This window comes from Canis lupus, chromosome 2, assembly GCF_011100685.1.
Source record: "Canis lupus familiaris isolate Mischka breed German Shepherd chromosome 2, alternate assembly UU_Cfam_GSD_1.0, whole genome shotgun sequence".
NCBI lineage: Eukaryota > Metazoa > Chordata > Mammalia > Carnivora > Canidae > Canis > Canis lupus.
This window is the reverse complement of record NC_049223.1, coordinates 8,855,123-8,878,341: the sequence shown is the minus strand read 5'-3', so window position 1 is coordinate 8,878,341 and position 23,219 is coordinate 8,855,123. Positions and strand designations below refer to the sequence as shown.

At 36.0% G+C, this 23,219-nt stretch overlaps 1 long non-coding RNA gene across 1 annotated transcript in view; it reads right to left on the bottom strand.

Moving 5' to 3' along the window:
- LOC111091332 overlaps nucleotides 1-23,219 on the bottom strand; it is a 116,297-nt gene that overhangs the window by 10,661 nt on the left and 82,417 nt on the right. The window contains exon 2 of the long non-coding RNA XR_005355185.1: nucleotides 10,160-10,250. This is a non-coding gene — a long non-coding RNA (uncharacterized LOC111091332). The remainder of the gene's footprint in view (nucleotides 1-10,159; nucleotides 10,251-23,219) is intronic.

Here is a 23,219-nt window from a genome sequence, read left to right as displayed (position 1 = left end):
TACGGGTTTGGACAAATATATGGTGACATATATTAATAATCATAATCTCATACAGAGTATTTTCATTGCCTTAAAAATTCTCTGGGCTCTCTTCATCCTCCCACTCCAGCAACTATTGATATTTTCGTTGTTTTTATAGTTTTGCTTTTCCCAGAATGTCATATAATTTAATATAATATGTAGCCTATTCAGATTGTCTTCTTTCACTTAGCAATATACATTTATGAGTCTTCCATGTCTTTTCACAGCTCAATAGCTCATTTGTTCTTAACAATACTATTTCATTTATTGGGTGTAATGCTATCTATTTATTCATTCACCTACTGAAAGACATTTTAATTGCTTCCAAGTTTTAGTAAATAGAAATAAAGCTGCTGTAAACATCTATGTGCAGGTATTTTTATGGGCGTGTTTGTGACCTCTTGGGGTACATCTTAAGGATCATATGGTAAAACTATGTTTAGTTTTGTAAGAAATTGCCAAACTCCCTTTCAAAGTAGCTATACCATTTTGCATTCCCACCAGCAATGTGCGAGATTTCATGTGACTCCCCATTCCTTGCCAGCATTTGGTGTTGTCAGTGTCCTGGATTTGGATCATTCTAACAGGTATGTAATGTCATCTCATTGTTTAAATTTGCGTATCCCAGGGCACCTGGGCGGTTCAGTTGGTTAAACATCCTGTCTGACTCTTGATTTCAACTCAGGTCATGATATCAGGGCTGTGAGATCGAGCCCCAGGGTGGGCTCTGTGCTGAGTATGGAGCTTGCTCAGGGTTCCCTCTCTCCTTCTCCCTCCATCCTCCCCTCACCTCTCACTCTTGTGCACAGAGTGCATGCTCATGATCTCTTTCTCTCTCTCAAAAAAGTTGAATTTCTCTGATGACATAGGATGTGGAGAATCTCTCATATGCTTATTTGCCATCTGTATCTCTTCTTTGGTGAGGTGTCTGTTTAGGTCTTTGGCTCATTTTTAAATTGGGCTATATGTTTTCTTAATGTTAAGAGTACTTTGTATAGTTTATCAGATGTAACATTTGCAAAAATCTTCTCTCAATCTGTGGCTCATCTTCCCATTCTTTTGACATTGTCTTTTGCTGAACAAAGGTTTTTTATTTTAATTAAGTCCAGTTTATCAATGATTTCTTACATGTAAATGCCTTTGGTGTACCTAAAAATGTCATCTAAATTTTCTCCCTATGTTATTTTCTAGAAGTTGTACACTTTCACATTTTAAATTTAGGCCTATGAGCCATTTTGAGTTAATTTTCTGTGAAAAGTTTAAGTTCAGTGTCTAAATTCATATTTTTTTGCATATGGATGTATGGTTGTCCCAGCATCATTTTTAAAGGAACTATCTTTGCTCTGTTGAATTGCCTTGTTCCTTTATCAAATGCCATTTGACTATATGTGAGTTTATTTCTGAGCTCTATTTTCTGTTCCATTGATCTATTATTTGTCTACACTTTCCCCAATACCACACTATTTATACCACTGTACCTTTAGAATAAGTCTTGAAATAAAATAGTGTCAATCCTCCAACTTTAATCTTCTCTTTCAATATGGTATTGGCTATTTTGGGTCTTTTTTTCTCTCCATTATATACTTTAGAATTCGTTTGTTGATATCTATAAAATAACTTGCTGGGATTTTTATTGCACTGAATCTATAGGTCAAGTTGGGAAGCACTCACATCTTGATAATATGAGTCTTCCTATCCATCAACATGGAACATCTCTCCATTTATTTAGTTCTTTGATTTCAACCATCAGAGTTTTATAGTTCTCCTCACATAGATCTTGTGCACATTTTGTTAAATTTATATCTAGGTATTTCATTAATTTTGGATGCTAATGTAAATTACGTTTTAAAAAAATTTTAGTTCACATATAGTGCAATATTGATATCTGGAGTAGAATTCAGTGATTCATCACTTACATAAAATACCCAGCAAGTTCATCCAGCAAGTACCCTCCTTAGTACCCACCCTCTATTAACCCATCCCCCACCCAACTCCCTCCATCAACCTCAGTTTGTTCCCTATCACTAGAAGTCTCTTATGGTTTGTTTCCCTCTCTCTTTTTTTTCTTTTCCTCCTTTCCCATATGTTCATCTATTTTCTTTCTTAAATTTATATACAAGTGAGATCATATGGTATTTGTCTTTCTCTGACTTATTTTACTTAGCATAATACACTCTAGCTCCATCCACATTGTTGGAAATGGCAAGATTTCATTTTTTGATGGCTGAGTGATATTCCAGTGTGTGTGTGTGTGTGTGTGTGTGTGTGTGTGTGTATCACATCTTCTTTATCCATTTCTCAGTTGATGGATATTTGGCTCTCTTCATAGTTTGGCTATTGTTGATAATGCTGCTATAAATATTGAGGTGCATGTAGCCGTTCAAATTGTCTTTTTGTATCCTTTGGGTAAATTGTCATCGTGCAACTGCCGGATCATAGGGTAGCTCTATTTTTAACTTTTTGAGGTATCTCCACACTAGTTTCCAGAGTGGCTGCATCAGTTCGCATTCTCACCAGCAGTGCAAGAGGGTTCCCCTTTGTCCACATCCTCACCAATGCCTGTTATTTCTTGTTATTAATTTTAGCCATTCTGACAGGTGTGAGGTGGTATCTTATCATGGTTTTGATTTGTATTTCCCTAATGATAAGTGATGTTGAGCATCTTTCATGTCTGTTAGCCCTCTGAATGTCTTCCTAGGAAAAAATGTCTATTCATGTCTTCTGCCCATCTCTTTTTTTAAATTTATTTATTCATGAGAGACATATAGAGAGAAGCAGAGACATAGGCAGAGAGAGAAGCAGGCTCCATGCAGGGAGCCTGATGTGGGACTTGATCCTGGGACTCCAGGATCACACCCTGGGCCAAAGGCAGACGCTCAACTGCTGAGCCACCCAGGTGTCCCATCTTCTGTCCATTTCTTGACTGGATTATTTGTTTTTTAGGTGTTGAGTTTGATAAGTTCTTTATAGATTTTGTATACTAACCCTTTATCAGATCTGTCCTTTGAAAATATCTTCTCCTATTCTGTAGGCTGCCTTTTAGTTTTGCTGGTTGTCTCCTTTGCTGTGCAGAAGCTTTTTATCCTGATGAAGTCCCAATAGTTCATTTTTGCTTTTGTTTCCCTTGCCTCTGGAGATGTGTCTAGTGGGAGGTTGTTGCAGCCGAGGTCAAAGAGGTTTCTGTCTGTGTTCTTCTCTAGGACTTTGATGTATTCCTGTCGCACATTTAGGTCTTTCATCCATTTTGAGTTTATTTTTGTGTATGGTGTAAGAAAGTGGTCCAATTTCATTCTTCTGCATAGTGATGTCCAGTTTCCCCAACACTATTTGTTGAATAGAATTGTGTTTTTAATTTCAAAGTCCACTTCCTTCTTGTTGGTGTGTGTGTATGTATGCGTCTGACTTTTTTGTATAATAACCTTGTATCCTGCAACCTTCCTCTAATTGCTCATTAGTTCTAGGAGGTTTTTGGCAATTTTTTGGAATTTTCTTTGTAGACATGAATGTCATCTGAAAATAGATAGTTTTATGTCTTCTTTCCCAATCTTTATACCTTTTATTTCCTTTTTTGGTTTTGTTTTTTTTTTTTCTTTTGTTTTTGTTTTTATTTTTTTGTTTTGTTTTTTTTTTTTTTTTGGTCTTGTTTGACCAGTAAGGACTTGCAGTAGTGGTAAGAAGGGACATCTTTACCTTGTTCCTGATTTTAGCTGGAAAGCTTCAAGGCTCTCACCATTAAGTATAGTATTTACTGTAGGTTTCTTGTAGATATTCTTTATCAGGATGAAGAAGTTCCCCTTTACCCCTAGTTTACCAAATTTTTTGTCATGGGTGGGAGTTGCACATTAATGTTTTTAAAGTTAAAATTTTTGGGCAGCCCAGGTGGCTGAATGGTTTAGGGCCACCTTCAGCCCAGGGCGTGATCCTGGAGACCTGGAATCGAACCCCACATCGGGCTTCCTGCATGGAGCCTGCTTCTCCCTCTGCCTGTCTCTCTCTCTCTCTCTCTCACGAATAAATAAATAAAATCTTTTTAAAAAGTTAAAAATATTTAGGTTGAAGTTATTTTTTCATATTAATATAAATTGCATTAATATGCAAAAAATCTGTAGCCTATGCTATTACTGAAATCTACAACCTGACTATTAAGAATGAGGCAGCTGTGGTCAGTTCTCCATATAAGGATGCAGTCTTCCTTTTGGTTGCTTATTCCCTAACAATCTCAAATCTATATCATGAAAGTTAAAGAATCCTGAGATTTTTATCAAGAAACCTAGAATTCAACTTTAACTCTGGCTACTCCTCAAACTCATATCCAGTCAAATAATATTACTTGAAGTGGAACCAAGGAAGGAATCTTGCTCCTTTTATTCATTGGACTTGTAGGTCAAAGTCCTAACCAGAGTTTGAAGTATGAGAAATATTCCAGGTAAATATTCTAGAATTTAGGCAGTTTCGACACTGTTTGTTGAAAAGTCTAGCCTTTTCCCCATAAAATTACCATTGTACCTTTGTCAAAAATCAATTGAGTGTATTTATGTGGGTATATTTCTGCTCTACTCTGTTCCATTGACCTACGCATTCTAGTGTGATTCTTCTGACTGTAGTCTTTTTTCCAAAACTGTTTCAGCTATTCTAGTTTCTTTGGATTTCCATATAAATTTTAGGATCAGTTTATGTGAATCTACAAAAAATCTTGTTGGGCTTTGGTTGGAATTGTGTTAAATAAAATTGACATTACTATACAGTGTCTTCCAATCCATTAATACAGTATAGCTCTCCACTTATTTGGATCATCTTTTATTTCTTTGTTGTTTTGTATATTTCAGCATAGAGATTCTGTACATGTTTTGTTAGATTAATACCTAAGTAATTCTTTTGAGCTCTTGTAAATTTTATGTTTTTAAAATTTTCAAATTCCAATTACTCATTGTTAATATGTAGACAGGATTGATTTTTATCTTTTGACTTTGTGTATCTGGCAACTTTGGTTTTTTTGTTTGTTTGTTTGTTTTTAAACCTTTGTTTTTTTTTTAATTTTTTATTTATTTATGATAGTCACAGAGAGAGAGAGGCAGAGACATAGGCAGAGGGAGAAGCAGGCTCCATGCACCGGGAGCCTGATGTGGGATTCGATCCCGGGTCTCCAGGATCGCGCCCTGGGCCAAAGGCAGGCACCAAACCGCTGCGCCACCCAGGGATCCCAACTTTGTTAAACTCTCTTATAACTTCTAGGAGGTTTTTCTGTAAATAAATTAGAATTTTCTACTTAAACAATCAAGTCATCTGGGAACAGGAACACCTGTTCTGCACCAATATCCAGTCTAGGTTTCAGGCTGCCTTAAGTCCAGGCCAACAGACTCTGCAGGGAGAAAAATGGAAACCCATTGACAACTCAGTGTTATTTTAAATTCTGGCCTTCTTTAATTTACCTGCTACTATTTACTTTTCAAAGTGCCCAAATAGCAGCTTCATGCATTCTTTCTAGGTATCATAACTGCATCCAAGGAAAGACAGGGTGGAGTGTGCTTACTACATCTTTTCTGAAGCCAGAAGCCCTATAATTTATATTTGCCATTATAAATTACAGCCTTTATTAGAAAAAATTCAAATTAAAGTGCTATTATTGCTACCCTTAAGATTACTTTCATGTCTTGTTTTTCTTTTTCTTCCTGACCTACTTAACATTATTTACCTAAATCATCAACATAAATATGTATGGCAGAGGAGGAAAATACCCAGAATCAAAGACTGAAGAAGAAGATTAAGGACACCCAGTGTCTTTAAAAGGCTGGTAAAAGCAGGTAATGTAAACTGTGAAGCATTATTTTTAGTTAGAGCAACTCAAAGATTTAAAAATTCTATTTTCATAGAAATGAGATTCTCATTAGAGGCTCAAAAAAAGAGGCTAAATAGCCACCTGGTATAGATGATGCAGGGAACAGAAGCCCTTAAGTAGGAGGTTGTACTAGTTAAACTTCAAGGTATCTCCTAGACTCTTCTAGGACACAACTGCATTAATGATTTTTTAAAAGTCACAGATGAGAGCAAAGAATTGTATTCACCTACCAACAAATATTTCTTAATTAACCAGCATTTATCTACCAATTGGTTGGGTGCTGGCCTTACACAAGTGAAAATACATTCCATTCTTCAAGGAATTCTGGAAGGAGAGAGACAAATAAATAGGCAATTACGAGTCCATCTCATAAGTACCATTGCGATGGTAAATACAAGATGTTATGGAATCTATGAGAGGGCCTCTACACTTAGGAAGCTGGGAAATCTTCATGGAATGGGAACTCCTAAACAGAAGGTCCAATGGGAACCAACAAAGCAGAAGGAAGGAGAGCAGAGGGGCTGTTCTAGGAAGTAAGAACCACCTGCGCGCTAAGTCCTTGAGGCGGGGAGTGCACTCAGAACCACAAACACTATAGGCATGTCAAGTAGTTCCATCTTTTTCCAACAGGCTGGAAGCCATGATTTTATTTTTCCTAGTTGTTTGGATGTGTGTTTGCATGTTTGAAAACAATGGCAGATTGCTAAAACATGTACACAGTAGCCTTAAACCTTATACATTTAATTTTTATTTTGACCTTTTCTTGTCATATCTATACACAATCTATGACTAACCTTTTACAAAAACAACTATAAGAGTCTTCTGATTAGGAAGTTCGATTCATTCATATTTATTGAGATTTTAAAATTCAATTTATCTTATTTCATGCTTACTATTTATCATAGTTTCTTTAAACTCCTTTTTCCCCTCACTTTACTCTTATTGAAACTGATCATGTTCCTTTATATTTTTTTAACCTTCTTGGGAATTTAGAATATCTATGCTCCTGTATTTAGTGGTATTATTTTTACTATGTTTTTTTTTTCTTAGAGGCTTACATACAAAGCTCTATCTCACTATTTTTAATTGTCATATTTAAACTATTATTTCTTTATAAATATGACAAAATCAAATACTTATTCCTTCCTCCACCTAGAAGCCGATTTTTCCCATTCCCTTTCTGCACTGAGACAAGGCTGTAGAACACTTTAATTTCTCCAGTCTCAGGCAGCCCAGGTGGCTCAGTGGTTTAGCGCCGCCTTCAGTCCAGGGTCTCATCCTGGAGACCCAGGATTGAGTCCCACAGCGGGCTCCCTGCATGGAGCCTGCTTCTCCCTCTGCCTGTGTCTCTGCCTCTCTCTCTCTCTGTGTCCTCATGAATAAATAAATAAAATCTTAGAAAAAAATAATTTCTCCAGTCTCTATCTCTGGCCTGGTCACCCTCATCCAACACTCTCCACTAAACAAATGAATGCGTAAAGTACCACCTTAGTTTTGCTAAGATGATTCATAACACCTGGTTTCAGGTCTTTATCAAATTTCCATTGATTAAAAAAAAAAAGGTTGGTAGGCAACATCTTCAATTAAACATTCATTCAATATTGAGCACTCACTATATGTCAGACACAGCTTCAGGCTCTACAGAACCGCCATGCGTAAGTATAGTACAAGCTACATGTAAGTATAGTGAGAGAAATAAAATAAATGTGAGAAAAATAGGCTCATAGGATGTCTAGATGATAAGAAGTGACAGGGTGAGTGGATGGGTGTGTATAGGCAAGACAGCTCTGAGAAGATCTCCTTATAAAGGTTCATGTTTGGGCAGAGACCAGAATCAAAGAAGCCTTAAAGAGACCTGTGGGTGAAGCACTCTTGGCAGAAGGAACTGCATGTATTATAGTCAAATTGTTCGAGATTGGTCATAGAAGTCGTTTTCAAAAGGTTTAGGGGGCTCAAGTAAGGAATTAGGACTTTTATTCCAAATGTAATAGGAACTCATTTGGAGTTGATCTTTTAAGTTTTATTGAGGAAAATTTCAAACATACACAAAACTAGAGAGGATGGTGAAAAGAACCTTCGTATACCCATCAACCAGCTTTAATAATTATCCCCACACATGGCCAATCTTATTTTATTCATATTTACAATTACACTCCTCTGAAATACTTTGAAATGAAATCAAGACATCATTTCATTCTTAAGTATTTCAGCATGTGTTCTTAAAAGGTAAGGCTTCTTAGGATGCCTGAGTTGCTCAGTGGTTGAGCGTCTGCCTTCGGCTTAGGGCATGATCCTGGGATCCTGGGATCAAGTCCCGCATCGGCTCCTTGCATGGAGCCTGCTTCTGCCTCTGCCTCTCTCTCTGTGTCTCTCATGAATAAATAAAATCTTGAGAAAAAAAAGGTAAGGCTTCTTTTTACTATCACACTTAAAAATTAATAATATTTCCTTAATATAAACAAATATCCAGTCAGTATCCAGGATTCCCAATTGTCTCATAGTTATTTTTTAGTGTTAGTTCAAATCAGAACACCCAAAGATTCATATATCATAACAGCTTCACAGGTCTTTACAGTCCCTGCAATGTTTACACATCTCGTTTTTTTTTTTTCTCTTTGCAATCTACTTACTGAAGAAACTGGGTTGCTTGGCCTATAGTATTTCCTGTAGTATAGATTTTGTGGATTTTATCCTTGGTGGTGGTGTTTAACATGTTCCTCCTCATTTGCCAGTACTCCTATAGATCGGTAGTTGGAGATAGAGCCTTCACATTTAGGTTTGATTTTTTTTTTTTTTTTGACAAGAATATTCCATCAGGAGATACATAAAGTCTGGTCTTCTGCCTTGTAGTTTACCAGCCATTGTTTAAGTACACTAATTCATTATAGAATGTAGAAAAATTATATTTAATTCTATTATACCTTCCTTGTTTATTAACTGGAATTTTTCTGTAAAGAAATACTTCTCCTCAGTTGCTTGGTTACCTTAAGTGTTATGGGCTGAGTTGTGTCCCCTCCTCCAAATTCATACAAGTCTTAACCCCTAATACCTCAGAACATGACTGTATTTGGAGTTAGGGTCCCTAAAGAGGTGATTAAATTAAAAGGAGGCTGTTAAGATTGGCGCTAACCCAATCTGACCGGTGTCCTTATCAGAAGAGGAAATTTGGATACACAGACAGACTCCAGGGATGTAGGTACACAGAGGAAAAACCATGTGAGGACACAGTGAGAAGTGGTCATTTGCAAGCCAAGGAAAGAGCTTGGAAGAAATGATACTTTGATCTTGGATGTTCAGCCTCCAGAATCATGAGAAATAAATTTCTGTTGTTTAAGCCGAAGTACCCAGTAGTGGTACTTTGTTATGAAAGTCATAGCAAACTAATATGCTAAGGTAAATTTGTATAGGTAAGGCACAATGAATGCATGATATTATCAGTTTGCTTTTATTTATCAGTTTTTAGAATAATGAGTTGGTTCTTTAGCATCTTCCAAAAGTGCACCACGATGTTTTTTAAGTTTCATAATAGACTCAGGAATTTTAATAATTCATTGATGTTTTAAAATTTTATTACCACTCTTATTTTTATTGACACAAGAATTATTTCACTTTTGGCTATTCACAGCCTTTTCCAGTCAGACTTTTCCAGTCCTATGTCCCTAAGGCTGTGGCTAGAGTCTTTCATCATGGCCTTAGTGTCTTTGATAATTTCCTTACTTTCTGATGTGATAAGGGATTCCAGATCCATTGCCTGCTCCAGATCTAGAATCAGCCATTTGTCCAAGTTACTCTTGTTCCCTTTAGTGGGAATGGTTGAGGCTAGGATTCTAGCAGTACTCATTATAACTGAGTTGCATGTGTTTTCCAGTGCCTTTTAGGGGACAGAACTAAGAAATTCATTTTATAAGAGAAACTTCCATACACCATGGTTTATATTCATACTTCAAATACAAAACTGTAGGATTTTACTTAAAGTCTTTGATTTGTATTTCCTCTCTCTCATGACCAACTAATTCCATTTCCCTTATATCAACATAATTAATTATTTGCTTTATCTCACAATTCATTCATCCAACAATCTCAAATATCAATAACTAACACTACCATCAGCAATATTACTAAAGCAGTTTAAGAATTTCCTCATATTTTTTGTAGTTTGGTGATAGCTCATAAGAGATGCACTTGAATTAATTCAAGTAGCAACTCTAAGTTTGGTTCCTCAAATACAGCTATACAGTTATCAAATGAACACCTGAGAAAAGAAATGATACAATTCTACAAATAGAAAAGTGACCTACCCACCTTTTTGGAAGGTAGGAGATGCAGAGACTTGAATCCAGAGTGATATATTTGAGGATATGGCAGAGGGGAGGGAGCTTGCTTAAGAAGGCTTCTGCAAAGTATTATAGGAAGCAGAGCACAAAATCAGAACTTTTAGAAGTCTGCTACAGTCTCTGGCTTAAAAGTGCTCAGGTGGCAAAGGGGGACAGAATCCCAGGTGTGACAGTGTGGTCTCAGGATCTCTGGGGTCACAAGAAGCACAGGAGTGCCTGAGTGCAGCAGAGTTCCCAGGTAAAGGAGCAGGGAAGCCTGTTGAGAGCAAAAGGTCCAGGCACTGGCTTTCTGCTCTGCATTGCCATAAATTGCAAACTACTGCACAGTTGTGCCACCGCTTTCCTTGGAGGGGTCCAGCAAAAGACCAGAGGTATGGAGGATTAGCTCAAGACCATACCCCAGGAGTCTATAAAATTTAGTTTCGAAACTCAGTCATGTGCCTGAGATAAAAGTTTTCAGTCACAGGCCAGGTGAACAGAGTTCTGATGGAAACCAGAGAGACAAGAGTAAGTAGCTGCTTTTCTGTAAGGGTTCACTAAAGAGTGGTGGTGGGGGTGCAAACTTTCAGCTCTAGGGCTGGAAAGTGGGGTGCTACCATAGTCATCCTGTCCATTGATGCTGAAAGCCTTCATGGAGCAAAACAGTGCCACATAGTGGGATCTGGAGCCATTTACACTGAGCCCTGCCTCTGCTCAAAGGAGGCACATTTGTAGTAGAGCAAGTCCACCTGAGAATCAGCACAACAGGCCCCTCCCCTAGAAGACCAGTACAAACAGCTAGTTTGCACCAAGTTTACTGATCATAGAGGGCTGCAAAGTTTTAGCTCTTGGAGAAAACAGTATATAACATTCTTTGTTTTTTTAATTCCTTAGTCTTTTGGTATTATTTTTTCAGTTATTTTCTTATTTTTCAATTCTTTTTAAATTTTTACTTTTATGTATATATTATATATATGTTTATTTTTAGTTTTTTGTTTTCTTCATACTATTGTTATATATATGTATATGTATATAAAACAATAAAAAGAAAGTTTTACTTTCTTATTTTGGGATCTAGTTTCTTTTAACGAGCAAATCAAAACACATCCAGGACCTAGTTTCTTTTGTTGTTGTTGTTTTGTTTTTGTTTTCCTTTGTTTTTTCCCATTATTGTTGTTGTTGTTTCTCTTTCTTCCTTTCTTTTCTGGACAAAATGACAAGATGGAGAAATTCACTCCAAAAGAAAGAACAGGAAGTATATAGTACACACTGCTAGGGATTTGATCAATATGGATATAAGTTAGGATGTCTGGACTAGAATTTAAAACAATGATTATAAAGATACTAGCTGGTATTAGAAATGACAAATACCCACCATTTGCTTCAACGTGGATGGAACTGGAGGGTATTATGCTGAGTGAAGTAAGTCAGTCGGAGAAGGACAAACATTATATGTTCTCATTCATTTGGGGAATATAAATAATAGTGAAAGGGAATAGAAGGGAAGGGAGAAGAAATGTGTGGGAAATATCAGAAAGGGAGACAGAACGTAAAGACTGCTAACTCTGGGAAACGAACTAGGGGTGGTAGAAGGGGAGGAGGGCGGGGGGTGGGAGTGAATGGGTGACGGGCACTGGGGGTTATTCTGTATGTTAGTAAATTGAACACCAATAAAAAATAAATTAAAAAAAAGATACTAGCTGGGTTTGAAAGAAAAAGCATAGGAGACACTAGAGAATCCCTTACTGTAGAAATAAAAGAACTAAAGTCTAGTCAAGCTGAAATTAAAAATGCTATTACTAAGATTCAGTTCCAAGTGGAGGCTATAAAAATGAGGATGGATGAAGCAGAAGATTGAATCAGTGACATAGAAGATAAAAGGATGGAAAATAAGAAAGCTGAAAAGAAGAGAGAAAGAAAATTATTAGACCATGAAGGGAGATTTAGGGAACTCAGCAATTCCATAAAGCAAAATAATATCCATTTAATAGGGGTCCCAGAAGATGGGGAGCAGAGAATGGGGCAGAAGGTTTATTTGAACAAATTATAGCTGGGAACTTCCCTAATCTAGGAAAGGAAACAGGTGTTCAAGTTCAGGAGGCACAGAGAACTCCCTTCAAACCTTATACAAATAGGTCAACACCTTGACATAGAATAGTGAAATTTGCAAATCCCAAAGGTAAAAAGAAAATCCTGAAAGCAGCTTGGAATGAGAGGTCCTTAACCTACAAGGGTAGCTACATAAGGCTGGCAGGAGACCAGTCCACAGAGACCTGTAGGCCAGAAGGACTGGCATGATATATTCAATGTGTTAAATGGGAAAAATATGCAGCCAAAAATACTTTATCCTGCAAGGCTGTCATTCAGAATAGAAGGAGAGAGGAAGAATTTCTAGGAAAAACAAAAACTAAAGGAATTTAATACTAAATGAGCCATGCAAAAAAATAAAAGGGGAGTTCTTTGAGCAGAGAGAGAGCCCCAAAGCAACAAAGACCAGAAAGGAAAAGAGACAATCTACAGGAACAGTGACTTTACAGGTGTTTAGTACAATGGCACTAAATTTGTATCTTTTGGTAGTTACTCTGAATGCCAATGGACTAAATGTTCTAATCACAAAATGTAGGGTATCAGAATATATTAAAAAAATCAAGACCCACTGCTATGATGTTTAAAAGAGACTCATTTTAGACTCAAATACACTTCCAGATTGAAAGTGAGGGGTGGAGAATTTTTTTATCATGCTAGTGGACATCAAAAGAAAGCTGGAGTAGCCATCAGACTATTGGTTATATCAGACAAACTAGATTTCTTTTTTTTTAAGATTTTATTTATTTATTCATGAGAGGAAGAGAGAAAGAGACACACAGAGAGAGGCAGAGACACAGACAGAGGGAGAAGCAGGCTCCATACAGGGAGTCTGACATGGGACTCGATCCTGGGACTCCAGGATCATGGCCTGGGTTGAACGAAGGCAGGCGCTAAACCTCTGAGCCACCCAGGGATCCCCACAAACTAGATTTCAAACCAAAGATTATAATAAGAGATGAAGGACACTATATCACAATAAAAGGATTTATCCAACAAGAAGATCTAACAATTGTAAATAATACAATAATAGTAGGAGACTTTAACACCCCACTCACTGCAATGGACAGATAACCTAAGCAGAAGATCAGTAAGGAAGCAAGGGCTTTGAATGACACACTGGACCAGATAGACTTCACAGATATATTCAGAGCATTTCATCCTAAACCAGCAGAACACACATTCTGCTTGAGTGCACATGGAACATTCTCTAGAACAGATCACATACTGGGTCACAAATCAGGTCTCAACTGGTACAAAAAGACTGCAATCATACCATACATATTTTCAGACCACAATGCTATAAAACTTGAAGTCAATCATCAGAAAAAAATTGGAAGGACCACAAATACATGGAGGTTAAAGAGTATACTGCTAAGAATGGATGAGTCAACCAGAAAATTAAAAGAATTTAAAAAATACATGGAAGTAAGTGAAAATGAAAACATGACAGTTCAGAACCTTTGGGATGTAGCACCAGCATTCCTAAGAGTGAAGTATATAGCAATACAGGCCTTTCTTAAGAAACAAGAAACATTTAAAATACATGACCTAACTTTCTACCTAAAGGAGCTGCAAAAAAGAAAAGCAAATAAAGCCTAAATCCAGCAGGAGAAGAAAAATAATAAATACTAGAGTAGACATCAATGATATAAAAATTAAAAAACAAAACAGTAGAGCAGATCAACAAAATTAGGAGCTGATTCTTTGAAAGAAGAAGATTGATAAACTCCTAGCCAGACTTATCAAAAAGAAAAAAGAAAGACTCAAATAAATAAAATCATTAATGAATGAGGAGAGATCACAACAAACACCAAAGAAAAACAATTATAAGAGAATATTATGAGCAATCATATGCCAACAAATTAAGCAATCTGGAAGAAATGGATAAATTTCTAGAAATATATAAACTAACAAAATTAAAACAGAGAGAAATAGAAAACCTGAACAGATCTATAACCAGCAAAGAAACTGAAGCAGTAATCCAAAATCTCCCAACAAACAAGAGTCCAGGGCTGGATGGCTTCCAAGAAAAATTCTACCAAACATTTAAAGAAGAATTAATACCTATTTTTCTGAAACTGTTCCTAAAAAACTGAAATGGAAAGGAAAACTTCCAAACTCATCCTATGAGGCCAGCATTATCTTAATTCAAAATCAGACAAAGACTACACCAAAAAGGAGAATTACAGATCAATAATCCCTGGTGAACATGGATGCAAAAATTCTCACCAAGATACTAGCTAATAGGATCCAACAGTACATTAAAAGGATTATTCACCATGACCAAGTGGGATTTATTCCTGGGCTGGAGGGGTGATTTGACATTTGCAAATCAATCCGTGTGATACACTACATTAATAAAAGAAGGGACAAGAGCCATATGATCTTCTCAATAGACGCAGAAAAAACATTTGACAAAATACAGCATTATTTCTTGATAAAAACTCTCTGCAGTGTAGGGATAGAGGGAACATACCTCAATATCATAAAAGTCATATATGAAAGACCTTCAGCAAATATCATCCTCAATGGGAAAAAACTGAGAGTTTTTTTCCCTAAGGTCAAAAAATACAACAGGGATGTTCACTCTCACCACTGCTCAACATAGTACTAGAAGTCCTAGCTTCAGCAATCAGATAACAAAAAGAAATAAAAGAGATCAAAATCAGCAAAGAAGAAGTCAAACTTTGACTCTTTGCAGATGACATGGTACTTTATGTAGAAAATCCAAGGGGATCCCTGGGTGGCTCAGCAGTTTAGCGCCTGCCTTCTGCCCAGGATGTGATCCTGGAGTCCCAGGATCGAGTCCTGCATTGGGCTCCCTGTGTAGAGCCTGCTTCTCCCTCTGTCTGTGTCTCTGCCTGTGTCTCTGCCTCTCTCTCTCTCTCTCTCTCTCTGTCTCTCTTGAATAAATAAATAAAATCTTTAAAATATATTAAAAAAAAGAAAACCCAAAAGACTCCACCAAAAAATTACTAAAACTGATACAGGAATTCAGCAAAGTCACAGGATATAAAATCAATGCACAGATGTCAGCGCATTTCTACACACTGACAATGAAGGAGAAGAAAGAACAGTCAAGGAACTGATCCCATTTACAATCGCACCAAAAACCATAAGATACCTAGGAATAAAGCTAACCAAAGAGGCAAAGGATCTGTACTCTGAAAACTACAGAACACTTATGAAAGATATTTGAGGAAGACACAACGAAATGGAAAAATATTCCATGCTCATGGATTGGAAGAACAAATATTGTTATAATGTTTATGCTACCCAAAGCAATCTATACACTCAATGTAATGGCATTCAAAATCTATAAAGAACTTATGAAACACATCCCAAAAACAAATAATCCAGTCAAGGAATGGGCAGAAGACATGAATAGACATTTCTCCCAAGGAAGACATACAAATGACCAATAGACACATGAAAAAATGCTCAACATCACTCGGCATCAGGGAAATACAAATCAAAACCACAATGAGATACCACTTCACACTGGCCAGAATGACTAAAATTAACAACTCAGGAAACAACAGATGTTGGTGAGGATGCAGAGAAAGGGGAACCTTCCCCACACTGTTGGTGGAATTCAAACTGGTACAGCCATTCTGGAAACCAGTGTGCAGGTTCCTCAAAAAGTTAAAAATAGAACTACCCAAGACCCAGCAATTGTACTAGTAGGTATTTAACCAAAGGATTCAAACAGAGTGATTCGAAGGGATGTATGCACCACCCTGATGTTTATAGCAGCAATATCCACAATAGCCAAAATATAGGAAGAGCCCAGATGTCCATTGACAGATGAATGGATAAAAAAAAGATGTGGTGTATATATACAATGGAATATTACTCAGCCATCTAAAAGAATGAACTCTTGCCATTTGCAATAACGTGGATGGAACTAGAGGCTATTATGCTAAGTGAAATAAGTCAGAGAAAGACAAATACTGTATGATTTCACTCATATGCATAATTTAAGAAATAAAACAGATGAACATAGGGGAAGGGAAAGAAAAATCAAATAAGATGAAAACAGGGTGGGAAAAACCATAAGAGACTCCTAATTGTAGGAAACAAACAGGGTTGCTGGAGGGGAGGTGGGTGGGAGGACAGAATAATTTGGGTGATGGGCATTAAGGAGGGCACTTGAAGTAATAAGCACTGGGTGTTGTATGCAATTGATGAGTCACTAAATTCTACCCCTGAAACTAATAATACAGTAACTATTACCTAAATTGAATTTATTTTTTTCCTAAATTGAATTTAAATTAAAAAAATTTTAAAAACCAGTCAAGATCATTTATTTTGCTTTTTGTTTTGGGGGATTTCTTGTTCTAATTTTTGTTTTGAAATTATATATTCACATGGTTACAAAGTCAAAAATACAAAACAATGTAGATCCACAGATATATTCACCATCCTTTTCCCTTTCTTCTCATAGATAATTTTAAAATTTGATTTTACTTCTACTTGAGGAAAGTGCAGGTGAGGATGTGGAGAAATTGGAATCATCATACATGGCTGGTGAGGATGTAAATAGTACAGCTGGTGTGGAAAATAGTTTGGTGGTTCCTCAAAAAGAAAATTAAACATGAAATACCATTTAGTCTGGTAATGTCATTCCCAGGTATATACCCAAAAGAACTAAAAGCAAGTACTCAAAGAGCTATTTGTGCACCAATGTTCACAGTAGAATTATAGTTCACAATAGTCAAGGGCAGAAACAAGTGTCCAACAATAAATAAATGGATAAACAAAATGTGGTATGTATGTACAATGAAATATCAGCCACAAGAAAGAATAAAAGTCTAATACAGACCAAAACATGGATGAGCCTTGAAAACATGATGCTAAGTAAAATAAGCCAGACATAGCCTTCTGTATAACTTCATAAGTTAGGTGGATGGTGGTGCTATGGTTGGAGGAGACTAGGGAAGAAGTAGGAGGTAATTGTTCTGTTTGCGTATTTTTTTGTTTTTGTTTTTGTTTTTTGTCTTTTGTGGGGAGAGAAATCGGGAGTTCCTCTTGGAACATCAGGTAAAGTATCTTAAATCACTTAAGTTTGCTTCTGAGGCACTAAGCACTTTGATTATTTGGTAGCATACCTCCTTTAAGTTATAGCATCTTCCTAAATGGCTGATAGTCTTTTTGGCTGATACATATCTTTATTTTTTAATTAATTAATTTATTTTTAAAGATTTTATTTATTTATTCATGAGAGACACAGAGAGAGAGAGGCAGAGACACAGGCAGAGGGAGAAGCAGGCTCCCTGCGGGGAGCCTGATGTAGGACTTGATCCTAGGACCCTGGGGATCATGCCCTGAGCCAAAGGCCAGTGCTCAACCACCGAGCCACCAGGTGCCCCCAATTCATATCTTTAGATATAAAATCTCTCACTAGGTGGAGCACTGAGTTTTACTGGCCAATGTTAGAAGAGAGGTGTCTAGTCAAGACAGCTGGTGCCCCTCACCCCTGGCATGATGGGATCTATTGTCTCTATTCCTGGCCCACCATAGAAACAAGCCTTTTTCACAACTTTGAAGTCCTAACTCTGTACACAGTGATGTTCCAAACTTGGAATTTCTGCCCTAGAACTCAAGGCATCAGCTGTATTTGGGTGCTCCTCCCTGCTTTGACAAGAGTGGACAGTTGTTTGGGTGGCCTTGGAACCAAAAGGGAAGAGAGTCAGGAATTGGAATTCACAATTCCCTTTAATTTGATTTGATTTGATTTTTAAGTCTGTAACTCTTTGATCATTGCCCCCAGAGTACAAGAACAAAATTTTGGCACATTAAATATATATACTATGCTGTAATATGAGGTTATATAATGTATGATTATTGGTATAGCTGTTAAATATACATAATTAATTGAGGTAGACGATAGTCATAATGAGAGCAAATTATATTCTGAAATAAATTGAATCCTAAATACTTTTTTTTTGTTTCAAGTGCCATGAAATACCACATATATTTTAAATGTCCCACTAGGGATTAAAAAGTATAATTATAATTCAGGTTAGAGTTTGCAGTCTAAAGTTACCACATGAGAGAACCTGTGTGCTAGTGTCTGAAGATTTTTTCCTTAAATTTAGCTAACACCATCAATAAGCTAAAATGAAGGGTGGAAATTTAACAGATCAGATGGTTAGCATCCAATAGATATTTAGGCACGCTGGAAAAGCACAGAAATGCTGTTACTCATCCTGAACTCTGCTAATTAAAAAAGTTTTAATCACCCTGTTTCAATTAATGTCTCTAGATGAATTATAAGTTAACAAAATATTGGTCAGGCCAAACTCTGATCCAGGCTTGCCTTGGTGTGATGCAAACGCTGGCCGGGGGCCAAGGACGCTTCGTGCTCTCATGCTGAAATATGAGCTGGGCTCCGAGAAGACCAGAGAAGCCTAAACAAACATCTGGGCCCTTCTAACTGCTTACTATTTTCAGTTTTTTATAACAGTCTACTCTGAATTTCTATAAAAAAAAACAAAATATACCGCACGCATTTCCTTAGCAGAGGCAAGAAAATCTTTAGATTGCGGTGCCAATTTGGCTTCGATCAGTACTGATGCTTCTCTCTTTTGAACAAATTATCTTTGGCCTCTGCAGTTTTTTCCACTTCCATGATCTGTCTTCTTTTTGTTTTATTTTCTTTCTGCACTTTGATGGCTCATCAAATTACTATGAGGTATCTGATTAGTGGCAATTAATGACAAATGTATGAATAGGAAAATCCATCCATCACAATAGTAGTTGATGTGCTTAGATCGCCAACAATTTAAGATACTGAACAGATTCCCCAAGTAGAACTAGGGTCTGGCCTTCTACCATGGACAGTCAGCCTGTGGCCTGCAGATGGGCTTAGTTTGACCAATTTGGCGTGCTTTTAAAAAATGGAATACGGGGGCACCTAGGTGGCTCAGTTGATTAGATGTCTGCCTTTGACTCAGGTTGTGATGTCAGGATCCTGGGATGGAGCCTGCACAGGACTCCCTGCTCAGCGGAGTCTGCTTCTCCCCCTCCCTTGCCCTCTGTGCTCTCCACCACACCATGTGCACTGCACTCTCTCTCAAACAAATAAAATCTTTAGACAAACAAACAAAACAAACAATATGATTGGTAGTGCCAGTCTGGCTCAGTTGGTAGAGCACTTAAGTCTTGATTTTGGGGTCATGAGTTAAACCCCATGCTGGGTATAGAGCTTACTTTAAAAAAATAATAAAAGTAAGTAAGTAAATAAATATGAGTAACTTTAAATGGAATGCACTTTTTCCAGATGACCCTAGGCCAGTCAGCTTTAAATTTCTTCTCATGTCTACAAAGCCTACTTGAATGGCCTGTGAGTCATTTCAGTGTACCTGGTTAGAATTTTCATGGAGAAGCCCCAAAGCCTCATTTCTCAAATGTTCGTCAAGGAGTCCCAAGGTACGTCCCAGGGCTATGCCTGTTTAAGGAGCATTTCAGATGATTCTATCAAGGTGATCCTGGGGCCCACTGAAGAAACACCCAACTAAAAGATTTTCCAAATAGTCTTTGTGTGTGTGTGACAAAAAAAAAAAAAAAAAAAAAAGATCAAGTTAAATCAAAGTAATTTCTGCACTCAAATAATATTATAGAAAACTGACAGAGTGTATAAATGGGAATGATGCATCTCATTAATTCATGGGTTCTTCTGCTAAATACACTGAAGTTTTTATGAAGGAGAATAAAAAGTGAACAATTAAAAATGAATTTTGTATGGAAAGCAGTAATTATACATATGCAGGCATAGGCAGCCATGGTAATGCTACCAAATTTCGAGACAATTTTCTTTCTTAAGTTTCCCAAAGGTGAAATATTTTTTTAGTTTAATTTTCCAAAAATTCAATTAATAGAAAAAAATTCTACTTTGTTTTTTTAAAGAAAAAGCAAAATTCTTCCATGAAGGTTGCTGAACAAATTGCTACCCTTAATCCAATCACCCTAAATAAAATTATTGATTTGTTAGGTACTAATGAGGTGAACTAAATCACCATTAATCTAAATTAGGCAATGCCTTTGCACCATTAAAAAACACAGTGTACTACTACCATTCTTCTGGTAGTGAAGTAGGCAATCTTTTTTTTTTTTCTTTTAAACTTAGCAAAGTAGGCAGTCCCCTTCTTTTGTAAGAAAGATTTTTACTATGATTTTTAAAAGTTGCATATATAATCATATTATATAGAAAAGTAGAAAAAGCAAAACATTATCCATAACTTCACCTGCTTAGAGAGAACTTTTAATAAAGTATAACATATTATGAAATGTGATAAAATTATAATATAAATACAACATAATGTAAAATAGTTATAAAATTAAAAGGCCATTTTACAAAATTTTAAAATTATTTGTGTACCACAAAAAGCCGCAGTTAAACAAAATGCAAATTTCACAATACTGCATAACATAAAAAGTAAAATTCTTTCTCAATTCAATCCTGAAAGTTGGTTCTTTATCTTCCTTTTTTTTTTTGAAAAAGTTTTTTCAGTGATTAACATACCTTTAAATAATATATTTAGTACTTTAAAGATTTCTTTCCTTTCAATTTAGCTATAACCTGCATTTACTAAGTTGCCCACAAATCTTAAGCTGGCTCAAGGAAACTCTATGTATGTCTACGACCATGTCACTGCTAACTGCTACCAAATCAAGCTACAGAACATTTTTAGCTCCTGGAAGGCTTACCCCTTCCCAAGCCGTGTTCCCCCAAAGATAATCACTTTTCTCTTTATCAACATAGATGAATATTACAAGTGTTTGAATGTTAGGTAAACAGAATCATATATACTTTTTTCCCTTTTTTTTAAACTCAAGTGTAATTAGCATACAGTGTTATGTTAGTTTCAGGTGTGCAATATAATGATTCAATAAGTATACTGGTTCTGTTATTTTTCACATTTGGTTTTAAGATCTATCTTGAATTAATCTTTGTGTACAATATGAAGTAGAGTCAAGATTCTTTTTTTCAAATATATATCTACTTGACCCAGCATCATTTATTGAAAAAAACTATTCTTTCCCCCACTGAGTTGTAGTAAGCCTCCTCTGTCACTATATATGTATACGTGTACATATATATACACATATATACTTGTTGCTAGATCTCAATTACATTCTATATATATTTGATTATTTGTACATCATTACCATACTCTTAAGTACTGTAAATTTGTAAGCATTGATATCTGGTAGTTAAAGTCTTTCATCTATGTTCTTACTCAAGATTACTATTTTAAGTCCTCTGCATTTCCAAACAAAATTTAAAATCATCTAGTCAATTTTCACAAATACTTGTTAGAATTTTGCTTGGGTTTGAATTGAATTTATAGATCATTTTAGGCAGAATGGGTATCTTACTAATCTGTGAACATATTATTATCACTCTATCTTAAAAACATCTGTAATTTCAGTAATATTCTGCATTTTGTGTTAAGAAATTGTGTTTCTTTTGTTAGGCTTTTTGCTTTTTGACTTTTTTTGTGCTATCTTATATGGTTTTTCTAAAATTTTTATTTTCTACTTTTTTTCTAGTATAGAGAAGTAAATTGATTTTTATTTGACCTTATATCCTGCAACCTTGATAAATTCTCTTACATATTCTAATATTCAAATGTATTTGTTTGTAGATTCTTTTGTACGTTTTTATACGCATCATGTCACTTATAAAATAAAGATAGCCTCATGTATAATAAATGAAATGGAGATTGAAAAAGAAGAAAAGATCAGTGAAACCAGGAGTTGGTTCATTTGAAAAACAATAAAATTGACAAACCTTTAGCCAGATCCATCAAGAGAAAGAGAGGACTCAAATAAATAAAATCAGAAATGAAGATGGAGAAATAGCAATCAATACCAGAGAAAGACAAAGGATTATAAGAGAATATTATGAAAATTATATGCTAACAAATGAACAACATAAAAGAAATGGATAAATTCCTAGAAACATCTAATCTTCTAAAACTAAATCAGGAAGAAATAGAAAATCTGAACAGACTGATTACTAGAAATGAAATTAAATCAGTAATCAAAACATTGCCAATAAACAAAAGTTCAGGACCAGATGGATACACTGGTGATTTCTACCAATTTTTAAATTTTATTTGAATTTTACTTAGTTAACATACAGTGAAATATTGGTTTCTGGAATAGAATTCAGTGATTCATCACTTATATATAATACTCAGTGCTCATCACAAGTGCTCTCCTTAATGCCCACCACCCATTTAGCCCATCCTCCACCCACATCCCTCCATCAACCCTCAGTTTGTTTTCCATCATTAGGAGGCTTTTATGGTTTATTTCCCTATTCCCTTTTTTTCTTTTCCTCCTTTCCATATGTTCATCTGTTTTCTCTCTTAAATTCCACATATAAGTGAGATCATGTGGTATTTTTCTTTCTCTGAATGACTTACTTCACTTAGCATAATACACTCTAGCTCCATCCACATTGTTGGAAATGGCAAGATTTCATTTTTTTGATGGCTGAGTTATATTCCACTGTATATATATGCCACATCATCTTTATCCATTCCTCAGTTGGTGGACATTTGGGCTCTCCATAGTTTGGCTGTTGTTGATAATGCTGCTATAAACATCGGGGTGCATGTACCCCTTCACATTTCTTTTTGTATCCTTTGGGTAAATACCTAGCAGTGCAATGGCTGAATCATAGGGTAGTGTTATTTATTTATTTATTTATTTATTTATTTATTTATTTATTTGGGTAGTGTTATTTTTAACTTTTTGAGGAACCTCCAAACTTTCTCCAGAGTGGCTGTACCAGTTTGCATTCCCCCCAACAGTGCAAGAGGGTTCCCCATTCTCCATATCCTCACCAACACCTATTGTTTCTTGTGTTATTAATTTTAGCCATTCTGACAGGTGTAAGGTGATATCTCATTGTTCTACTATTTATTTATTTATTTATTTATTTA